General features: G+C 39.3%; 1 pseudogene; it reads left to right on the top strand.

The window, feature by feature from the left end:
• Nucleotides 1-6,996: 6,996 nt before the first annotated feature.
• On the top strand, nt 6,997-7,983 carry LOC121102002 (annotated as a pseudogene).
• Nucleotides 7,984-8,489: the final 506 nt, after the last annotated feature.

The raw sequence follows: 8,489 nt of genomic DNA, 5'->3' as shown, positions 1-8,489 counted from the left end.
AATAAGATTGATAAGCCACTGGCCAGACTTATTCAGAAGAATAGAGAAAGGACCCAAATTATTAAAATTATGAATGAAAGGGGAGAGATCATGACCAACACCAAGAAAATAGAAAGAATCATTAGAAACTATTATCAACAACTATATGCCAATAAATTAAACAACCTGGAAGAAATGGATGCCTTCCTGGAAACCTATACACTACCAAGACTGAAATAGGAAGAAATCGATTATTTAAACAGACCAATTACTTATGAAGAGATTGAAGCAGTGATCAAAAACCTCCCCCAAAACAAGAGTCCAGGGCCTGACGGATTCCCCAAGGAATTCTACCAAACATTCAAAGAAGAAATAATATCTATTTTCCTGAAGCTGTTTCAAAAAATAAAACAGAAGGAAAACTACCAAACTCATTCTATGAGGCCAATTACCTTGATCCCCAAACCAGGCAAAGACCCCATCAAAAAGGAGAATTACAGATCGATATCCCTGATGAATATGGACGCCAAAATTCTCAACAAGATCCTAGCTAATAGGATCCAACAGTAAATTAAAAGGATTATCCATCATGACCAAGTGGGATTCATCCCTGTGATGCAAGGGTGGTTCAACATTTGCAATTCGATCAGTGTCATAGATCATATCAACAAGAAAAGAGTCAAGAATCATATGATCCTCTCAATTGATGCAGAAAAAGCATTTGACAAAATACAGCATCCTTTTCTGTTTAAAACCCTTCAGAGTGTAGGGATAGAGGGTACAATCCTCAATTTCATAAAAGCCATCTATGAAAAGCCCACAGCAAATATCATTCTCAATGGGGAGAGCCTTTCCCTTAAGATCAGGAACACAACAAGGATGCCCACTCTCGCCATTATTATTCAACATTGTACCAGAAGTCCTTGCAACAGCAATCAGACAATAAAAAGGGATAAAAGGTATCCAAATTGGCAAAGAAGAAGTCAAAATGTCTCTCTTCGCAGATGACATGATACTCTATATGGAAAACCCAAAAGAAGCCACTCCCAAACTATTAGAAGTTATAGAGCAATTCAGTAACGTGGCAGGATACAAAATAAATGCTCAGAAATCAGTTGCATTTCTATACACGAATAACGAGACCGAAGAAAGAGAAATTAGGGAATCCATCCCATTTACAATAGCACCAAAAACCATACGTTACCTTTAATTAACTTAACCAGAGATGTAAAGGATCTATATTCTGGAAACTACAGATCACTCTTGAAAGACATTGAAGAAGACACAAAAAGATGGAAAACATACCATGCACATGGATTGGAAGAATAAAAATAGTTAAAATGTCTATGCTACCCAGAGCAACCTACACTTTCAATGCCATCCTGATCAAAATACCAATGACATTTTTCAAAGAACTGGAACAAAAGATGGAAAGATATTCCATGCTCATGAATCGGAAGAATTAACATAGTTAAAATGTCCATGCTACCCAGAGCAATCTACACTTTCAATGCTATCCCGATCAAAATACCAAGGACATTTTTCAAAGAACTGGAACAAACAGTCCTTAAATTTGTATGGAAACAGAAAAGGCCCCGAATCTCCAAGGAACTGTTGAAAAGGAAAAACAAAGCTGGGGGCATCACAATGCCGGATTTCGAGCTGTACTACAAAGCTGTGATCACAAAGACAGCATGGTACTGGCACAAAAACAGACACATAGACCAATGGAACAGAATAGAGAGCCCAGAAATGGACCCTCGGCTCTTTGGGCAACTAATATTTGATAAAGCAGGAAAAAACATCCGGTGGGAAAAAGACAGTCTCTTCAATAAATGGTGCTGGGAAAATTGGACAGCTACATGCAAGAGAATGAAACTTGACCACTATCTCACACCATACACAAAAATAAACTCCAAATGGATGAAAGACCTCGATGTGAGACAGGAATCCATCAAAATTCTAGAGGAGAACATAGGCAGCAACCTCTACGACATCGGCCAAAGCAACCTTTTTCATGACACATCCCCAAAGGCAAGAGAAACAAAAGATAAAATGAATTTATGGGACTTCATCAAGATTAAAAGTTTCTGCACAGCCAAGGAAACAGTCAGAAAAACTAAGAGGCAGCCCACGGAATGGGAGAATATATTTGCAAATGACACTACAGATAAAGGACTGGTATCCAAGATCTACAAAGAACTTCTCAAACTCAATACACAAGAAACAAATAAACAAATCAAAAAATGGGCAGAAGATATGAACAGACACTTTTCCAATGAAGACATACAAATGGCTAACAGACACATGAAAAAATGTTCAAAATCATTAGCCATCAGGGAAATTCAAATCAAAACCACCTTGAGATACCACCTTACACCAGTTAGAATGGCAAAAATGGACAAGGCAGGAAACAACAAATGTTGGAGAGGATGTGGAGAAAGGGGATCCCTCCTACATTGTTGATGGGAATGTAAATTGGTACAGACACTTTGGAAAACAGTGTGGAGGTCCCTTAAAAAGTTAAAAATTGAGCTACCCTATGATCTAGCGATTGCAATACTGGGTATTTACCCCAAAGATACAGACGTAGTGAAGAGAAGGGCCATTTGCACCCCAATGTTCATAGCAGCATTGTCCACAACAGCTAAATCATGGAAGGAGCCAAGATGCCCTTCAACAGATGACTGGATTAAGAAGATGTGGTCCATATATACAATCTAATATTACTCAGCCATCAAAAAGAACAATTTGTTAACATTTGCTGCAACATGGACGGGACTGGAGGAGATAATGTTAAGCGAAATAAGTCAAGCAGAGAAGGACAATTATATGGTTTCACTCATTTATGGAACATAAGAAGTAGGAAGATCGGTAGGGGAAGAAAGGGAAAAAGAAAGGGGGGTAAACAGAAGGGGGAATGAACCATGAGAGACTATGGACTCTGGGAAACAATCTGAGGGCTTCAGAGGGGAGGGGGGTGGGGGAATGGGATAGGCTGATGGTGGGTATTAAGGAGGGCACGTATTGCATGGTGCACTGGGTGTTATACGCAATAATGAATCATGGACCTTTACATCAAAAACTAGGGATGTACTGTATGGTGACTAACATAATATAATAAAAAATTATTAGTAAAAAAAAAGAAAGAATGATTACACAACATTTGCAGCAACATGGTTAGGACTGGAAGAGATTATGCTAAGTGAAATAAGTCAAGCAGAGAAAGACAATTATCATATGGTTTCACTCATTTATGGAACATAAGAAATAGGAAGATCTGTAGGAGAAGGAAGGGAAGAATGAAGGAGGCATAAACAGAAGAGGGAATGAACCATGAGAGACTGTGGACTCTGGGAAACAAACTGATGGCTTCAGAGGGGAGAAGGGTGGAGGATTGGGATAGGCCAGTGATGGGTATTAAGGAGGGCACATTGCATGGTGCACTGGGTGTTATACGCAAATAATGAATCACAGAACACTACATTAGAAACTAAGGATATACTGTATGGTGACTAACATAACATAATAAAAAATTATTATTAAAAAATAATAAAAAATTAAAAAAATAAAAACCCCGCAGAGTCCCGTGTGGTGCAACCCACAGCCACTCTCCCAGCCCTCGCTCCCAGGGCCAGCACGTCTTTGTCCTTTGTGCTTCTAACACCGCCAGCTGCCCCTGGTTCCCGCGCACACTCCCGAGCTCCCTGTTTCAGTGTGGTTCACAAGTGTGCGCTCCGGAGCTCTGGTTTTCAGTCTGGTCATGCGTGTGTTCCCAGGCTCGTGGTCTCAGTCTGCTTTCCCGTGGGTGCCGGTGCATGAGTCTGGCCCACTCCCCAGTGCACGTGGCTACTGTTTCACAGGCCCCGAGCCCGGCAGTTCCCTCCCCCTTCTGTTTATCTTCCAATATCTGTGCACGGATTCACAGCTGCCCGCTTCGTACCTCAATTCTCGGTGCTGGAGATGTTCGTTTGTAGAGATCCAGATGTATCTGCCTATGTCTCAGGCTGATTTTGTGGGTGTTCAGGATGATCTGTTAGATACCCAGCTCGATTCAGGGGACCAGCTGAAAAAAGGTCCCCTACTCCTCCGCCATCTTCCCCCCTGCACAATGAAAACTTCTAAGCAATAAAACTCTTAAACTAAAGAAGTAACAACTGCATTTTTTAACAAAGAATTCATGTAGGTTCTTTGCCAGCATGTGGCCCAGCATAAGTGGGCTTCAGGAATCAGGCTGTCCCACAGGTGCCAGCAGGAAAAGAAGAATGTGTTCATGGCAATTGTTCATGGTGATTAGGATCCAGGGCATAGAGCTCCTTCCCAGAGCTAAAATCTCTCCACACCTCTCCACTATAATCCCAAACCTGAAACAGCAAGCAAGGAACTGAAGTTCAGTACTTCAGTGGCCAATGATCAGAACCCATGATATACGATCATGGGAGAAAATGAGCAAAAGGACTATCCTAGAGAATCTGAGTGGAATGATCAAATTTTGTACTCTTTTCTTTTCCGGTCTTTTTTTCCCACCTTGTAAACTACTCAAGGGCAAAGTCTGTCTTCTGCTTTATTCTATTCTTTGAAATCTTTCTTTCACATCTCAGATAGCTTTCAAGTAAAAATATACTTGGTCTGTCCAACAATGGGATAGATTACTTAATAAATACATATGGTTACTGCTGGGGCACCTGGGCAGCTCAGTTGGTTAAGTGTCTGCCTTTGGCTTAGATCATGATCCCAGCGTCCTGGGTTCCAGCCCTGCATTGAGCTCTCTGCTCAGTGGAGAGCCTACTTCTCCCTTCGCCTGCTGTTCCCCCTGTTTGTGCTCTCTCTCTCCCTCTTTCTCTCTGTCAAATAAATAAATAAAATCTTTTTAAAAAAAGACATAAGGTCAACCCTGAAAGAGTATGGTCTACTCTGAATAACTACCATGGAATATATTAACTTCTCAGCCAGAAGTCTTGATCATCTCCCAAATGCTGCTGTTTTCCAAGGCATTTTGTAAACCTCTTTTTGAAAGTCATACACACATACAAATGTGCAAAGCCAACCTCTTGACTTTAGAGTAATACCTCCAATTTTACTAAACCAAGATTGTTCATTTTGATCAGTACCTGGTTCACTGACATTATGAAGAATAGCAGTGCTTCCCACAGAAGAATCTTTTGTTCCCTTAACATTAATTGAAAACTATGCTTCAGACGTCAAAATCAATTCCAAGTTAGATGCATGTTCTAAAACCCATGAACAGCTATGGGATAATAAAAAGAGCCCCAGAGTTGGAGTTAGAATTTCAGAGTTTGAGTTCAGGTCTGCTGATTCCCAGCTATGCTACCTGAACAGGTCCCAGTGTCTCTAGGTCTTAACCTCCTGAATGACTGATTGATCCTTAATAGTTGGCTAACTCTCTAGAATGGTTGCTGGAAGGACCAAATAATAATTGTATGAAATCGCTCTGTAAACTGTTAAACAATGTGTAAATGTAAAGAGTCTTAATTTTAAGCTTAGAAAGTATACATTGTGTTTCTTTTATAAGAGATCCAGGTTTGGGGTTAGAGATCTTTGTGTCCCCTTTCCAGACCTACTTGCTGCCTCCAGGCAAGTAACATAATCTCTCTAAACTTTTTTTTAGCCGGAAGATTAGATTTGTTAATAGGACCTACCTCTTGGTGTCAGAGTAAAGGATTAAATAAGATAACGCATGGAGATACTTAGACCTATACCTGTAAATAGTTAAGTGCAAAATAAATGTTTATAGCTATTGTGTGCAATGAAAATCCTTCACTGGCCTCCTCCATACAAGTTAGACATTCTCTTTTCCTAAGATTATAAGAGTTTTCTAAATTACTAAAAATTATGTTCTTCTTGAAATTGAAAAATGAATGGCCAATGTACACACATACATAACTATATCCAAAAAATCACTTATCAGTAAATAGTTATAATTTCTGAGTCTACATATCCGGTGCCAGGCATTGTGCTAGACATTTTATAAACATTAACTAATTTAGACTTTACAACAAGCCTACCAGGTGGTTATCATTGCCAATTCTTAGAAAAGAAAGCTATCCTCAGAGAGGTTACAGAATTTGCCTATGGTCACACACAAGTCAGAGAGAAAACCAAATTTTCAATTTAAGTGTTCTGACTACTGGTCCCATGATCATCTTATCCTTTTCTTTCATCTTCTCATCTTTCACTTTATTCTCCATCCTTTCTTCCTTTTCTTTCATTGTTCAAAGATTTAATATAATAATGCTATAACTCAAATGCAAATAGTTTATAGTTGATACTGATGAATGGAAGAAAAATCAACTTGTCCTGAATTGTTTATGTTGTTGTAGGTGAACTGATGAACAAAGATTGAGTAAGTATGAACATAATCTGTGCTACTCTAACTACTCATCCCTCCAATGGGGACTTTTCTTGCTTTGATAGATAATAACAAATGAGGTATTTGTATAGGGTGTGAGGAGGTGCCTTTCCTGTGCCTTCAACCTCTACATGTTTGGGCCAATCTAGACTCAGTTCAGTACTATTGATTCCACATATTGGGGAAGAGAACTTTGAGAATTTATAACCACTCACCATCCAAGCATTGATTGAACACTGATTGAACACCACTTTTGAGCAAGGGGTTGTATGAAGTGCTAAAGATAAAAATGAAGCAGACCTTTTTTTTTTTTTTTTAAGCAAGATGGTGGAGTAGGACCTGACTTCTCACATCCACATCATTTGGATGGGAGTCTAGATTTTCTGTTTTCTTTTAATAAGGAAAATATATAATGAAAAATAAGTATTATAAGGGAAACCAGATCTTTTTAGTGATGCTAATATGATAAAATCTGCTGTGGAATTCACGGAAACTTTTATTTTGATGATATCTTTAGGTTTTGAGAGGAAAAAAAAACACAATTGTTGCACAACTGAAACAACTTCAAGCAGAAATGGAACTAATTATAAAGATGCTTGAAGATCAAAAAAACTACAAGGTAAATGCAGTCAACTAGAAAAAGAAAGATGCTGTTTGACAACCTAGCTGATGAACAGGATTTTAAGCAGCAATATTTTAGACAGGCTCTCAGGTATGCAAAATTCCAATGTGAATGTAGTAATTACTCAGGAACGGCAAGATATCTTTACATTTTTTTAGAGTTTGTTTCAGTAATAGATAGAAATGTTTTGAGCTCACTCTGAGGAAAACAGTCCTCCGAAATCCTAACGCAGCCATAGAAGGCCTCACATGATGAAGAGGAAACATACATTCTGTCATTCTTCTACCCCTATCTCATCTTCAGTGAACATGATTCATTCACTGGTCTCTGTGTTATTCAATTAGCCCCAAAGCAGTTAATAATATTATTAGTCTCTTCTTTTACCAGCCACAACATCTTAAAATAATTCAGACCATGTATGCCCACATTCTCCACTGTTTGACTACAGCAGTCATAACAAACATTTTGGAAAATGCAAGCAGGTGCTAAAAGACCTTCAAAGTTGTTCAGTAAGAGTTTTTCACATATAAAGACTCTATTTCAGTTTGTTGAATGAGGAGATGTGAGTAGGTGCTTATGGACTTCTTGGTGGCTGGGCTTGAGGTCCTTGAAAATGCTGCTCTTTTCATATTTGAGACTTTTGGTTGCATCTAGCAGTGTATCAGCATTAAATATGCTGGCAGAGAAACTTAACGTGACCCTAGAAGAAGCTGAAAGGTGTATTCTGAATTTATTAGAAATACAAGATTGATTCTAAAATAAGCCATGTGGTGATGGGCAGTCTCACCTCAACCACAAGTAATCAAAAAGAACAAAGTCTCTCATTTACAAACCAGATATTGGCCATAAATATGGAGAAGAAGCTTAATCAGAATGACAGGACAGATGTTCTCAATTGGGCAACTCAGAACTTTGGCTCTACAGCGTACCAAATGTGTTCCCCCTAAACTTTCATGTTGAAACCCTAATCCCAATGTTATGATGTTTCAAGGTGGAACCTTCAGGAGGTGATTAGGTCTGAGGGTAGAGCCCTCATGAATGAGATTAGTGCCCTTATAAGAAGAGGCCAGAGAACTAGCTCACTCTTTCCACCATGTGAGGATACAAGTAGTCAGCCACCTGCAGTCCTGAAGAGGACTCTAACCAGAACCTGACCATACTGGCCTCATGATCTTGGATTTCCAGCCTCCAGTGCAGTGAAAAATGAAGTTCTGTTGTTTATAAGCCACCTTTTCTATGGTACTATGTTATAACAGCCTAAACTGACTAATAGTCCCTACTAAGAATTATAAAAGAAATATTTAGAAATTCAATATCATAAACCCATTATAAAAGAGTATGATATACATTTTAGAAGTAATGAAAATACTGTGTAGGGGCGCCTGGGTGGCACAGCGGTTAAGCGCCTGCCTTCGGCTCAGGGCGTGATCCTGGCGTTCTGGGATCGAGCCCCACGTCAGGCTCCTCCACTGTGAGCCTGCTTCTTCCTCTCCCACTCCCCCTGCTTGTGTTCCCTCT

The sequence above is a fragment of the Ursus maritimus genome, unplaced genomic scaffold, assembly GCF_017311325.1.
Source record: "Ursus maritimus isolate PB19 unplaced genomic scaffold, ASM1731132v1 scaffold_12, whole genome shotgun sequence".
Classification (NCBI taxonomy): Eukaryota; Metazoa; Chordata; class Mammalia; order Carnivora; family Ursidae; genus Ursus; species Ursus maritimus.
Note: the sequence above shows the minus strand (reverse complement) of the source record. Positions and strands in the feature narration are given on the sequence as shown.